General features: G+C 40.9%; 1 pseudogene; it reads left to right on the top strand.

Annotated features, from left to right (window-relative positions):
- The first annotated feature begins 1,050 nt into the window (after positions 1-1,050).
- Positions 1,051-1,888, top strand: LOC129014288 (prohibitin 1-like; annotated as a pseudogene).
- The last annotated feature ends 12,240 nt before the right edge of the window (positions 1,889-14,128 follow it).

Here is a 14,128-nt window from a genome sequence, read left to right on the forward strand (position 1 = left end):
AGGAAGCTTTTTTTTTTTTTGAGACGGAGTTTCGTTCTTATTGCCCAGGCTGGGGTTCAATGATGTGGTCTCGGCTCACTGCAACCTCCATCTCCTGGGTTCAAACAATTCTCCTGCCTCAGCTTCCCGTAGCAGGGATTACAGATGCCTGCCACCACGCCTGGCTAATTTTTTTGTATTTTTAGTAAAGACGGGGTTTCACCATGTTGGCCAGGCTGGTCTCGAACTCCTAACCTCAGATGATCCGCTGCCTTGGCCTCCCAAAGTGCTGGGATTACAGGCGTGAGCCACGGCACCTGGCCAAGGAAGCTTTTTATGAATCAGTAAGGAAGTCTTAAAGACAAAAAAAAATTTAAGGTGAAAAAAGAATTATATGTATTATATATTTTTTATTTAAAAAATTTTAAAAGTTTAAAAATGTTTAATTTTAGGGGCAGGATCCTGCTCTGTCATGCAGGCCAGAGTGCGGTGGCCCAATCATAGCTCACTGCAGCCTCCAACTCCTGGGCGCAAGCAATCCTCCCTCCTCAGTCTCCTGAGTAGCTAAGATGACAGGCGTGCACCACCATTCCCAGCTAATTTTTTATTTATTTATTTATTTATTTATTTATTTATTATTATACTTTAGGTTTTAGGGTACATGTGCGCAATGTGCAGGTTAGTTACATATGTATACATGTGCCATGCTGGTGCACTGCACCCACTAACTCGTCATCTAGCATTAGGTATATCTCCCAATGCTATCCCTCCCCCCTCCCCCCACCCCACAACAGTCCCCAGAGTGTGATGATCCCCTTCCTGTGTCCATGTGTTCTCATTGTTCAATTTCCACCTATGAGTGAGAATATGCGGTGTTTGGTTTTTTGTTCTTGCGATAGTTTACTGAGAATGATGATTTCCAATTTCATCCATGTCCCTACAAAGGACATGAACTCATCATTTTTTATGGCTGTGTATGTCCAACAATGATAGACTGGATTAAGAAAATGTGGCACATATACACCAGCTAATTTTTAAAAAAATATTTTGTATGTGTGGCTGAGGAATTCATGTGGAGGTCAGAGTGGAAGCAAGTGTGAGAGGGTCCAGCAGAAGGAAACATGGCTGCCAAAGTGTTTGAGTCCATTGGCCTGGCCTTAGCTGTTGCAGGAGGCGTGGTGAACTCTGCCTTACGTAATGTGGATGCTGGGCACAGAGCTGTCATCTTTTGACTGATTCTGGGGCACAGGACATTGTGGTAGGAGAAAGAACTCACTTTTCTCATCCCATGAATACAGAAACCAATTACCTTTGTCTTTCTCGACCACGTAAGGTGCCAGTCATCACTAGTAGCAAAGATTTACAGAATGTCAATACCCCACTGCACATCCTCTTCCTGCCTGTCCCTAGCCAGCTTCCTTGCATCTTCACCAGCATCGGAGAGGGCTGTGATGAGCCTGTGCTGCCATCCATCACTACAGACATCCTTAAGCAGGTGGTGGCTCGCTTTGAGGCTGCGGAAGCAATCACCCAGAGAGAGGTGGTCTCCAAGCAGGTGAAGGATGACCTTACGGAGCAGCAGCCACATTTTGGCTCGTGCTGGACGATGCCTCCTCAACACATCTGACCTTTGGGAAGGAGTTCACAGAAGCAGTGGAAGCCAAACAGGTGGCTCAGCAGGAAGCAGAGAGGGCCAGATTTGTGGTGGAAAAGGCTGGGCAGCAGAAAAAGGCAACCATGATATCTGCTGAGGGCGACTCCAAGGCAGCGGAGCTGACCGCCACCTCACTGGCCACCGTGGGGACTTGTCTGATGGAGCCATGCCAGCCAGAAGCCACCGGGGATATCGCGTGTCAGCTCTTACGCCCCTGAGGCAGGGCAGTACCTGCTCCTCCAGCTGCCCCAGTGAGGCCCCACCTGCCTGCATCTATGCGGGTAAACTGGGCCACAGCCCCGATGATTCCAAACACCGCCTTCCTTCTCCCCCTACCCCAGGAATCCCTGTGAAATTTCATGATTCGCTTAAAGTGAAGGAAATAAAAGTAAATTACTTCAGGCTGGGAGCAGTGGCTCACGCCTGTAATCCCAGCATTTTGGGAGGCCGAGGTGGGTGGATCACTTGAGGTCTGGAACTCGAGACCAACCTGGCCAACATGGTACTACAAATACAAAAATTAGCTGGGTGTAGTATGCCTGTAGTCCCAGCTACTCAGGAGGCTGAGGCAGGAGAATTGCTTGAACCTGGGAGGCAGAGGTTGCAGTAAACTGAGATTGCACCACTGTACTCTTGGGCAACAGAGCGAGACTCCATCTAAAAAATAAAAGGAGGACAGGGTCTTGTTGTGTTGCCCAAGCCAATCTTGAACTCCTGACCTCAAGTGATCCTCCTGCCTCGGCCTCCCAAAGTACTGAGATTATAGGACTTAGCCAGACATATATATATATCATAACATTTATATATACACCAACATATACATATATACACCACACATTTTTAAAGGTAAAAAAGAATTGTGCATATATATACATTTTATATGTATACATACATTTATAGGTGAAAATGAATTGTATTTGTATATATATATATGCATATACGTAAATATGTAAAATATAAAATTTTGATTAAAAGGAAGACATAAGTGGTTAAAACACACACACAAAAACCAAGCCTATCCCCTTACTTCTAGACTCCTTCTCTTCACTTCATACTATGTATCACTTGGTTAATTCCTAAAATGCCAGCCTTCATCAGTTTGTTGTTAAAATGTAAAATTGTGATTCAGTAGATTCTGGGCGAGATTGGTGGGATTGGAATCTGAGGTTCTGTGTTTCCTTTTTTTTTTTTTTTTTTTTGGAGGCAGGGTCTTGCTCTGCTGCTCAGGCTGGAGAGCATAGTGGTGCAATTACACCTCACTGCAGCCTCAACCTACCCTCCCACCTCAGCCTCCCAGGTAGCTGGGACTATAGGCATGTGCCACCACGCTCAGCTATTTTTTGAATTTTTTTGTAGAGGTGGAGTTTCTTTCACCATATTTCCCAGGCTAGTCTTGAACTCTTGAGCTCAGGTGATCTGCCTGCCTAGGGCCTCTTGTGGATTACAGGTGTGAGCCACCATGCTTGGCTGGTTCTGCAATTCTAACAGCTCCTACGTGATGCTTCTTTTGAGTAGGAAAGAGCTAGAATGTACAGCTTTTGAATTCACATCACATTTACTACATGCAACTTTGTTTTATAATGTGTGAATACTTTGCCTACTCACTTGTATTTTAAATTCCAAGAAAGCTTCTAGCAGCACTTGAACAGCTGATTATTCTTTCCTTCTCAAGACATCTTTTCCTTCTGCTTCCTTGACATTACAGTCCCCTACTTTTGCTTGTACCTCAATGTCCTCACCTTTTAGTCTTTGCATGTGCTTAATAAGTAAGTCTTTATGCAGACTCATTACCTATTATTAAGTATAATACATACTGATGTGAACACCATGCCATAGCTCCTGAATGGTTCTAGAGAGCCTTTCTCAGACTGTGTCCCTCAATAAGAGTTTACGTATTTTGTAGATAGGACAATAGCCTTATGAATGAAGTCTTGGTGATGCAGCCAGAAACTCAGAGACTCTAAGTCAAATACTCATTGGTTAGATCAAATATAATTTTGCCATAGTCTGAGGATTACAGCAGGTCACATTATGCTAATCTCAAAGTATTTGTTGGGCTGAACCTTGCAATATGTATTTTTTAAAAGACTTTATTTTTTAGAGCAGTTTTGGAGCAGCAAAATTAAGAGGAGATAGATTTCCAACATATCCCCTGCCCTCCTTATAATATATTTTACGCATGAACAGTTAGGATATTTTCAGCTGTATATAGTGAGACCTAATTCACACCAGCTAAAACAATATGGAATTTTATTATCTCGCAAAACAAAGTTCAGTGGTTAGCGTGTCTAGAGCCACGCTCCGGCTCCATTTCATGCTATTCTCTCAGCTCTGCCTTCCTCAGGGTGTAGGGTTCATCCTTAAATGGCTTTCCTCTTGGCCACATGATGGCTGCCAGCAGCAGTAGTGATAACATGCACCCTTCTTCAAGTATAGGTGGAGAGAAAGGAAACCTCTCACCTACTATTGAAAGGAAGTCTTTCCCTTCAGTTTGATTGGTCAATGTAGGTTCTCTCCCAGACCAGTAATAGTCACCATAAGAATGCTATGTGCTGATTGCCTTAAGCCTAGTTCTGGAGCAAGTAACAAACATTGGCATGGAAGTAGGGATACCATGTTTTCACTAGTCCTAATAAAACAGCTAGGGCTAGGGATAAGGTGAGTTTCAAAGAATTATATAGAACTCATGGAAGAGAGGAGGAATGTTAAACAAAAGCAAAGTTCTTTAGGAAGGAGAAGGGGAAAATAAATTCTGAAATTAACTAAGTTATATTACTATGCTAATAGTAATTGTATAATAGCTTTTATAATAAATTTGTTGCTCGTTCTCTATATAGCTAGCCTCAGAGTGAGATGTACACTGATATATTTGATAGTGAAACCTTAATTACAAGTGCCAAGAAGTATGAGCACATAATTCATAAATTAAGACACAGAGTCTTAATTTGTGAAAAAGTACCATTACATCCAGCTTCCTGGGTTTCACCAATGAACTAAACAGATATTCTGCCTATTTCCATGTTTCCATTAACACAGCCCCAAATTATGTGAAAACTGACACATATGCCCAATTGATTATTAAGACATGGAGAAATTCTACTTTCTTTTTCTTTTTTCTTTTTTTTTTTTTTTTTGAGTCAGAGTCTTGCTCTGTTGCCCAGGCTGGAGTGCAATGGTGCACTCTTGGCTCACTGCAACCTCTACCCCCCAGATTCAAATGATTCTTCTGCCTCAGCCTCCTGAGTAGCTGGGATTACAGGAGGATGCCACCACGCCCAGCTAATGTATTTTTGGTAGAGATGGGGTTTCACTATGTTGGCCAGGCTGGTCTCGAACTCCTGACCTCAGGTGATCTGCCCACCTCGGCCTTCCAAAGTGCTGGGATTACAGGCGTGAGCTATGGTGCCCTGCCTGAGAAATCCTACTTCTCTGCCTAAACTTGAGTAGAGGTTTCTAAAGTTTAAAATAGGATTTAAACCTCGTCCTCATCCTCCTTTGCTTAGGTATCATACTATCAAGGACTTCTTTATGTAATAGATTTTATATTGAAGGTATTCAAGCAGAAGCTATACTAATGTTATTGATGGTACTGGTACATCTGATAAATGACTGGTCTGGAGAATGCTTCCTAGGCCTAGCTGATTGAGAGAATAACTCAAAAGTTTTAAACAATACAGATTCCATATCCTGATCATACTTAATCAGAATCTCTGAAGATGGAGCCAAAGATATGTATCTCTCAGAAGCACTACTAATAATTTTTTACAACCAATCCAGGACCAGCTCCTGGGTAATTATTTAGGAATCTCTGGACTAAATTTTCTAAAAGACCCATTTAAATATACAATTTTAATAACTTTTGACAGTGGAAATAGCATTGCACTAGAAATTAGGTGACTGAAATTCTAGTGCCAGCTCTGCTATTGGTTACTTTGATGACAGGCAAGTTGGTTTACCCTGTGGAGCCTCAGTTTTCCCTTCTGTAAAATTAGGGATGTCTAAAGTCCCTTCCAGCTCCAAACCCAGTCAATTTTACTTGTTTGGGCATTCTGAGGAACCAAGAGTTGATTATAAAGATTCTAATTTCTAATACCTCTAGCTGTTTTTAAGGGCACATAAAGAGCTTACATAGACACTGCGATCTCAAAAGAAAGGTTCAAGATGGGGTCCATAGAACTCTTAAGAGTGCTATCATTGTTTTGGTAACTTTGAACAAACTTCCCTATAAAAACTGGGGACAAAATACTATAAATATGTGGACAAAAGTCTCTTTGTGTTACCAGTGGTTAATGGGTATCCCTGCAGCTACCACCTGAAACAGTTTTGGCTCTGACTCCAGAACCAAACTTTCCGGCCTTTAACTGTTTGGTAGGGTGATATAATTCACGTTATACAGCATACATGGTCCAGCTTTTAGAATATATATATATATATATATTTTTTTTTTTTTGAGATGGAGTTTAGCTCTTGTTGCCCAGGCTGGAGTGCAATGGCACAATCTCGGCTCACTGCAACCTCTGCCTCCTGGGTTCAAGCAATTCACCTGCCTCAGCCTCCTGAGTAGCTGGGATTACAGGTGCCCGCAACCATGCCCAACTAATTTTTGTATTTTTAGTAGAGATGGGGTTTCACCATGTTAGGCTGGTCTGGAACTCCTGACCTCAGGTGATCCCCCCGCCTCAACCTCCCAAAGTGCTGGGATTATAGGTGTGAGCCACAATGCCTGGATGTAGTTTGTTTGTTGGTTTGTTAAGAACTAATTGTTATGGTAAGATTTGCCTTAGCCTGGGCATGGTGACTCATGCCTATAATCCCAGCACTTTGGGAGAATAAGACCAGAGGATCCTTGAGTCGAGGAGTTCGAGACCAGCCTGGGCAATATAGTGAGACCCTGTCCCTACAAAAAATTTTAAAAAGTTAGCTGGGTGTGGTGGCATGCGCTGGTAGTCCCAGCTACTCAGGAGGCTGAGGTGGGAGGATCACTTGAACCCGCGAGGTTGAGGCTGCAATGAACCATGATCACACCACTGCACTCCAGCCTGGGAGACAGAGCGAGGCCCTGTTTCAAAAAATAAATAAATAAAACAAAATAAAATTATCCTATGGTCCAGTTTTCTTCTGATTATCTTGCTGTAATTAAATCTAGTTTGTTTCCTGACTCATAATTTCCCTCTCCACACCATGCCCTTTTCTCTCTTCTGTGCTTCCACACACAAATTCAACTTCTTCAACCCCTTGTTTTACATATTTTTAGTCACACTCTTGCCCATGATGTTATCATTTAAAAACTTTATTTAGGCTGGGTGTGGTTGCTCACACCTGTAATCCCAGCACTTTGGAAGGCCGAGGCGTGCGGATCATCTGAAGTCAGGAGTTCGAAACCAGCCTGGCCAGCATGGTGAAATCCTGTCTTTACTAAAAATACAAAAATTAGTCCGGCACAGTGGTGGGCTCCTGTAATCCCAGCTACTCAGGAGGCTGAGGCAGGAGAATCACTTGAACCCAGGAGGCAGAAGTTGCAGTGAGCTGAGATCACGCGTGCCATTGCACTCCAGCCTGGGCGACGGAGCAAGACTCCATCTAAAAAAAAAGAAAAAAAAACTCCAAAAAAACTTTATTTACACTGAGTAACAAATAGCTAGTGTTTATTGAATGCTTACCATGTGCCAGGCACTGTATTAAGCATTTTACATACAATATATCAATTGTCACACTTTTATTTTGAGTACTATTAGATCCTCCACTATACAGATAAGACCCAGAAATATTGAGTAACTTGCCCAAAATTACATAGCTAGTTAGGTGGTGACGCAGGATTTGAAATCAAGCATTTAGACTCCAGAGCCTCTACTCTATTGTCTCCTATAAAAGCAAGGATTAAAGAAAAATAGGCTGGGCGTGGTGGCTCACGCCTGTAATCCCAGCACTTTGGGAGGCCAAGGTGGGTGGGTCACGAGGTCAAGAGATCGAGACCATCCTGGCCAACATGATGAAACCCCATCTCTACTAAAAATATAAAAATTAGCTGGGTGTGGTGGCGGGTGCCTGTAGTCCCACCTACTTGGGAGGCTGAGGCAGGAGAATCACTTGAACCCGGGAGGCGGAGGTTGCGGTGAGCCGAGATTGCACCACTGCACTCTAGCTTGGCCACAGAGTGAGACTCCATCTCAAAAAAAAAAAAGAAAAAGAAAAGTGTACTAGACTATGATGAAAGAGACGAGAGTTTTGTGTTTTTTTTTTGATAGTAACTAGCTAATATATCACTATGGACAGGTCATAATTGTTCTGATTTTCTCGTTCATAAATAAGTTGAAGTAGAAACAACTACTGTGTCATAATACTCTGTGATTCTGTTATGTGAAAAGTGTATCTTTTGATCTTTTGTCTCCTGATATGAAAGGACTTTGGCATTTCAGCCCCTTCTCCTATATTTTCGTATTTATTCTAGCACTAGCTTACATTCTAACAGTGAAACACAGGTAAATATGTATTTTATGTGCGTTCTGTTTCTATTTCTATAAAGCAAAATGTATCTGAGTAGCATAAAATTTTTAGAAAATTTCAAGTCTCATCCCTATTTTTCTGGTACTTTTAGATCTGATATCTTGATGATGGCAGAAGTGGCTTAAAGTTGGAAAATTATTGTGGTTTTGCCCAATGTGGCAAATCAGTGCTTTTTATTTTGTATATAATGTATAATTTTCACAGCTATAACAATTGGTTATTATATATTGATCTTTGAAAAAGCAATTTATTCCACTAGCATTTTTTTTAACAGGGTCTTGCTGTGTCACCCAGGCTGTAGTACAGTGGTGTGATCGTAACTCACTGTATCCTCAATCTCCCAGGCTCAAGTGATCCTACCACCTCAGCCTCTTGAATAGCTGGGACCACAGTGAGCACCACTTTTTAAATTTTTTGTAGACATGGGGTCTCAATATATTGACCAGGCTGGTCTCAAACTCCCGGGTTCAAGCAATCCTCCTGCGTCAGCCTCCCAAAATGCTGGGATTACAGTGTGAACCATCGTGCCCCACTAACATTTTCTTTTGTGTTTTTGTGTTCCTATCTATTTCTTGAATTCGTGTTTCCTTACGTTTATCAAGCCTAGTTTCTTTTACTTTTAGGAATTAAGGCTGAATTAGGACTTTTAATAACTCCCATACTAAAACTTCTTATCCTTTTAAAGCCGAAATACATTGGGAGGATCAGCAAGGTCAGAGAAAGAGAGGGTAGGTGGGGATAAGAGAGTAAAGCCCTTTTGCAAATAGGCACACTTACACAGACTGAAAGCAGGTCCTTCAATCTCTGCAAGTATTTAATCTCTCTACAAAAATTAAAGTGTGTTTGCTTGTTATCTTTTTCATTCTTTGGAAAACCTTTTAGCTATCGTTACTATTATTTTGACATTTTATATTTGCCTTTTTTTTCTGGAGGAGTCAGTACTGAAGGGGGAATTTAACTTTTAAAATGGCCAGCTATACATAACTAGCATAGAAGCAGAAGAAAATATAGGTAAGCAAGAAAAGAAAGATCATTTTAATTGGAATGTGATGGCTGCACAACTCTGTACATGTATTAAAACTCATTGAATCATATACTTAAAATGGATGAATTTGCCTCTTTTTTCTTTGTTCAACCACATACGATAACCATCTTTCCAGGTCAATTCATATTCCACAATATCATTTGAAATGGGGACACAGTTTTCGATTTTATATTATGTAATTTGTTTTGTTTGTTTTAATTTTTTTTTTTTTTTTTTTTGAGACGGAGTCTTGCTTTTTCGTCCAGGCTGGAGTGCAGTGGTGCGATCTTGGCTCACTGCAACCTCCGCCTCCCAGGTTCAAGCAATTCTCCTGCCTCAGCCTCCCGAGTAGCTGGGACTCCAGGCGCATGCCACCATGCCCAGCTAATTTTTTGTATTTTCAGTAGAGATGGGGTTTCACCGTGTTAGCCAGGATGGTCTCAATCTCCTGACCTCATGATCCGCGTGCCTTGGCCTCCCAAAGTGTTGGGATTACAGGTGTGAGCCACCACGCTCGGCCATAATTTGTTTAACCAGTTGATTCCCTGAACATTTTTGCAGCTAAAGTTTGGTACAAACTTTTTTAGGTTAAATTACTAAAAGAATTATTGCTAGATCATAGGGCATGCTCATTTAAAGGTTTTTCTTACAAATTGCCCTCTAAAAAAACTGTACCAATTTATACTCCTCTAAGTAGTCATTCTGTCCTTGCACTTCTCCCATCGAAACCCAGTATTAGTATTTTATAAAGTCTCTATTATTCTGACAGGTAGGAATGATAGCTTGTTATCAATTTCCATTTCAATTACTAATAAAGTTGAACTTTTGGTCATTTATTAGACATTTGTATTTCAGTTTATGTTCTCTGTCCATCTCTCCAAAACACTAGCATGTGTTTCTTATTCATTCATATAAGGCTTTTATACATTAAGGATAAATAACCTCATGTCATATATTTTGTAAGTATTTTTCCAGTTTGTATCTTTTATTTATGTTGTTTTTGCAGAAGTATCAAATTATATGGTCATACCTACCAATCTTTTGCTTTATAGATATTGCCTTTGGTACTATCCTTGATAAGGTCTTCCCCACTCCCAAATATTTAAATATTCAACAATATTTCTTCTACTAATTTTATGTTTTCTTTCTTCAGACCTTTATGTAGATTTTATTTTTATATATAACATAGAACAAGGATATAACTTGGTAAAACGAATGGGGAGACAAATTTTTGCCTTATTTATTGCATGTCTTCTAAGTATCAAAAACTGTGTTATATATGGTTTGTAGTAATAAACACAGCAGGAATGTTCTCATCCTTATGTAATTTACCAACTCAGAGAGATAACATACTGTTTAAGTGCAAATTTGATAAATGCTATAAAGAAGTGCTAAGTTCTTTTTTTTTTTTTTTTTTTTTTGCCCAAGAAATGTCATGTAATTAAAGGATGGATGATTGAAAGGCGGGAAACATACTATAAGACAAAATGTATAGCCAGGCATAGTGGTTCACGCCTGTAATCCCAACACTCTGGGAGGCCAAGGTGGGTGGATCACCTGAGGTCAGGAGTTCAAGACTAGCCCGGCCAACATGGCAAAACCCCGTCTCTACCAAAAATACAAAAATTATCCAGGCATGGTGGCAGGCACCTGTAATCCCAGCTACTCAGGGGGCTGAGGCAGGAGACTCTCTTGAACCCGGGAGGCGGAGGTTGCAGTGAGCTGAAGAAGTGCTAAGTTCTATGGTAGTGTATACGGTATGTGGAATCTATCAACTGTTCAGGTACTTATTGAACAGTCGATCTTTAAAAGGAGATGGTTTGGTGGAAGTGAAGGAGAATTCAATTAAAAAACAACAGGGCACAGTGGTGCACGTTTGTAATCCCAGCTACTCAGGAGGCTGAGGTGGAAGTACTGCTTAAGCCCAGGAGTTAGAGACCAGCTTGGGCAGCATAGGGAGACCTCATCTGAGGGGAGGCGGAACACCAAAAAAACCCAACCATACACACACAAAACCAAGTAAACAAAAAACAACAATGAACATTTATTATTTCAGAGTATCCCTGGGTCAGAATGTGAGTGTGGCTTAGCTGGGTTCTCTGTTTCAGGATCTCTCGCAAAGATGCAAACAAAGTCTTGCCCAGGGCTGCAATCGCATCTACAGGAAGATTCACTTCCAAGTTTGCTTACATGGTTGTTGGCAGAATGCAGCTCCTCATAGGCTGTTAAGCCAAGGCTTTCAGTTCTTTGATAGGAATTCAGTTCCTCACAGGTTTTTTGGTGGCTGGAGATCTCCTTTAGTTCCTTGGCATATAGGTCAGAATAATTTATTTTTGTCCTAGGGTGGGTACTTAAGCTTTGATAAAACTGATTTATAATGTCTTTATGGAGTAAAAATTAGCACAGTATTCATGTTCTTAGCTCTATATTCAAGAATAAAATAAGTGTGTATATTCTGTGAATATTCTGGTTGGTATACATTTTTGGCCTGTATGTAAATTAATATGTGGGTGACTTAAACATTCACAGAGAATTAATTATATATTGCAAAGGACAAACACATAATTCTGTTCAAGATAGGAATGTCAAGAAAACTTTAATATGATTTTGTCTTTTAACCACATCATGGTTATAATTTCAAATGATTTTTCATTCCCTCCTTTCCTTCCCATCACACAGACTATACTGTAAATATACTCTCTGAAGTTGCACAATGTGACAACCCTGAGCTTAGCCACACAAGTATGTGCATATACAATTATTTTATTTTTTGATCTGATGCTGACAGTGATGTGCGTTTTACCTGAACTCAGAAAATTTAATTTCTAAATTATATGGTTAGATATTTACTAAAATCCTGAAACTAGAATTTTACTCCCAATCTTAGACCTTGGAAATGGTAACTCTAATTTAGTGTACACATTTTCAACATGGGCAATATTACTCCCCAAGGGGAAAAAATTGTTTTTTTGGGAGGGTATGAAAAACAGTATGTTTTACATATAAAGCATACATACATATACAGTCCACTAAAGCATATACAGTGTATCTATGGTGTTAAAATTTTATAGTGGGGTGCTGAATAGGAAAAACAGGTCTAAAAGGGTTCCATAAGGGGGCTGATAATGAAAATAAAAGTTGAGAAACATGGCCCTAGTGCTAAACTTAACAGACAGCTGTTTGACGAACCATCTGGCATTAGATTTTTTCCTGCATGATTTCCTGTATTAGAATATAAGCTTCTTAAGGACAGAAAACGTAACCTGATTTGTATTTTCAATAATAGCTAACACAATGGTTACGTTCAACTGCATTCAGTATATGTATATTTAATTGAATTAATATGGAATACATCTTCCCCTACTTGCACTCATCCTATTAGCTCTATAAAATCTAAATGTAATGATCAAAATTAGCCTAGTAAAGCACAACCTATCACAATCTCCCTCACAAAAATCCTAGTAAAATAATGACAAATTTTATTCAAAGAATGGAAAATCTTCAAAGTAGCATAAGAGAAGGAGTACAGACTAGAGACAGAGAGATGAATCAGGGCTTTGATTTCCACCTCTTATCATTTGCAAGCTGAGGAGTCTTGAGCCAAGTTATGTAAAGAGAAAGTGAAAGAGGATAAAAAAGAATAAAAAAGGGACCTTTCTAGGGGAAGAGTACAAGAAGGGACAATGGCATTTCTAGCAGGTTTTTGTTTTGTTTGAGACAGGGTCTTGCTCTGTCTCCAGGCTGGAGTGCAGTGGTGAGATCTTGGCTCACTGCAACCTCTGCTTCCCGGGTTCAAGCGATTCTTGTGCCTCAGCCCTCCCCCGAGTAGCTGTGATTACAGGCAAGTGCCACTACGTTTGGCTAATTTTTTGTATTTTTTGTATTTTCGCCATGTTGGCTGATTTTTGGATTTTCGCCATGTTGGCCGGGCTGGTCTCGAACTCCTAGCCTCATGTGATCCGCCTGCCTCGGCTCCCAAAGTGCTGGGATTACAAGCGTGAGCCACCGTGCCTGGCCCTAACAGTCTTATATACACCCAAAATTTCAGGCATGCTGAATTTCTGGCAGTTCCCCAAATAGGGCATGGCTCAAATATGCCGTATTTCACACTTATATATTTTATATATATATTCACATTCCTCTTGCCAGAACATCATTTATTTGTCCTCCAATACTCAGCTCAGACCACACTTTTTTTTTTTTTTTTTGGACAGAGTCTCGATCTGTTGCCCAGCCTAGAGTGCAGTGCACGATCCTGGCCCACTGCAAACTCTGCCTCCTGGGTTCACGCCATTCTCCTGCCTCAGCCTCCCAAGTAGCTGGGACTACAGGTGCCCGCCACCATGACTAATTTAAAAAAATATATTTTTAGTAGAGATGGGGTTTCACCATGTTAGCCAGGATGGTCTCGATATCCTGACCTCGTGATCCACCCGCTTTGCCTCCCAAAGTGCTGGGATTACAGGCGTGAGCCACCATGCCTGGCCAGCTCAGGTCACATTTTCCCTAGGAAGGCCTCCATGACACGCTTGTGTGCCTTCTACACTGAGTTAGATACATATATTCTTGCTTCCCTAACATTCAGATCATACTTCTACTATAGTACTTATAATTAATGGTTTACATGTTTGCTTCTCTTACTAGTCTGAGAACTTCTTGAGAGCTGAAATGGTTTTATTTATTTATCTTTTCTTTTCTTTTGAGACAGAGTCTCGTTCTGTTGTCCAGGCTGGAGTGCAACAGCGGGATCTTGGCTCACTGCAACCTCCGCCTCCTGGGTTCAAGTGATTCTCCTGCCTCAGCTTCCTGAGTAGCTGGATTACAGGCGCATGCCACCACACCTGGCTACTTTTTTTTTTTTTTTTTTTTTGCATTTTTAGTAGAGACGGGATTTCACCGTCTGGCCAGGCTGGTCTCAAACTCCCGACCTCAGGCGATCCGCTCGCCTCAGCCTCCCAATGTGCTGG

Source organism: Pongo pygmaeus, chromosome 16, assembly GCF_028885625.2.
Source record: "Pongo pygmaeus isolate AG05252 chromosome 16, NHGRI_mPonPyg2-v2.0_pri, whole genome shotgun sequence".
NCBI classification, from domain to species: Eukaryota; Metazoa; Chordata; class Mammalia; order Primates; family Hominidae; genus Pongo; species Pongo pygmaeus.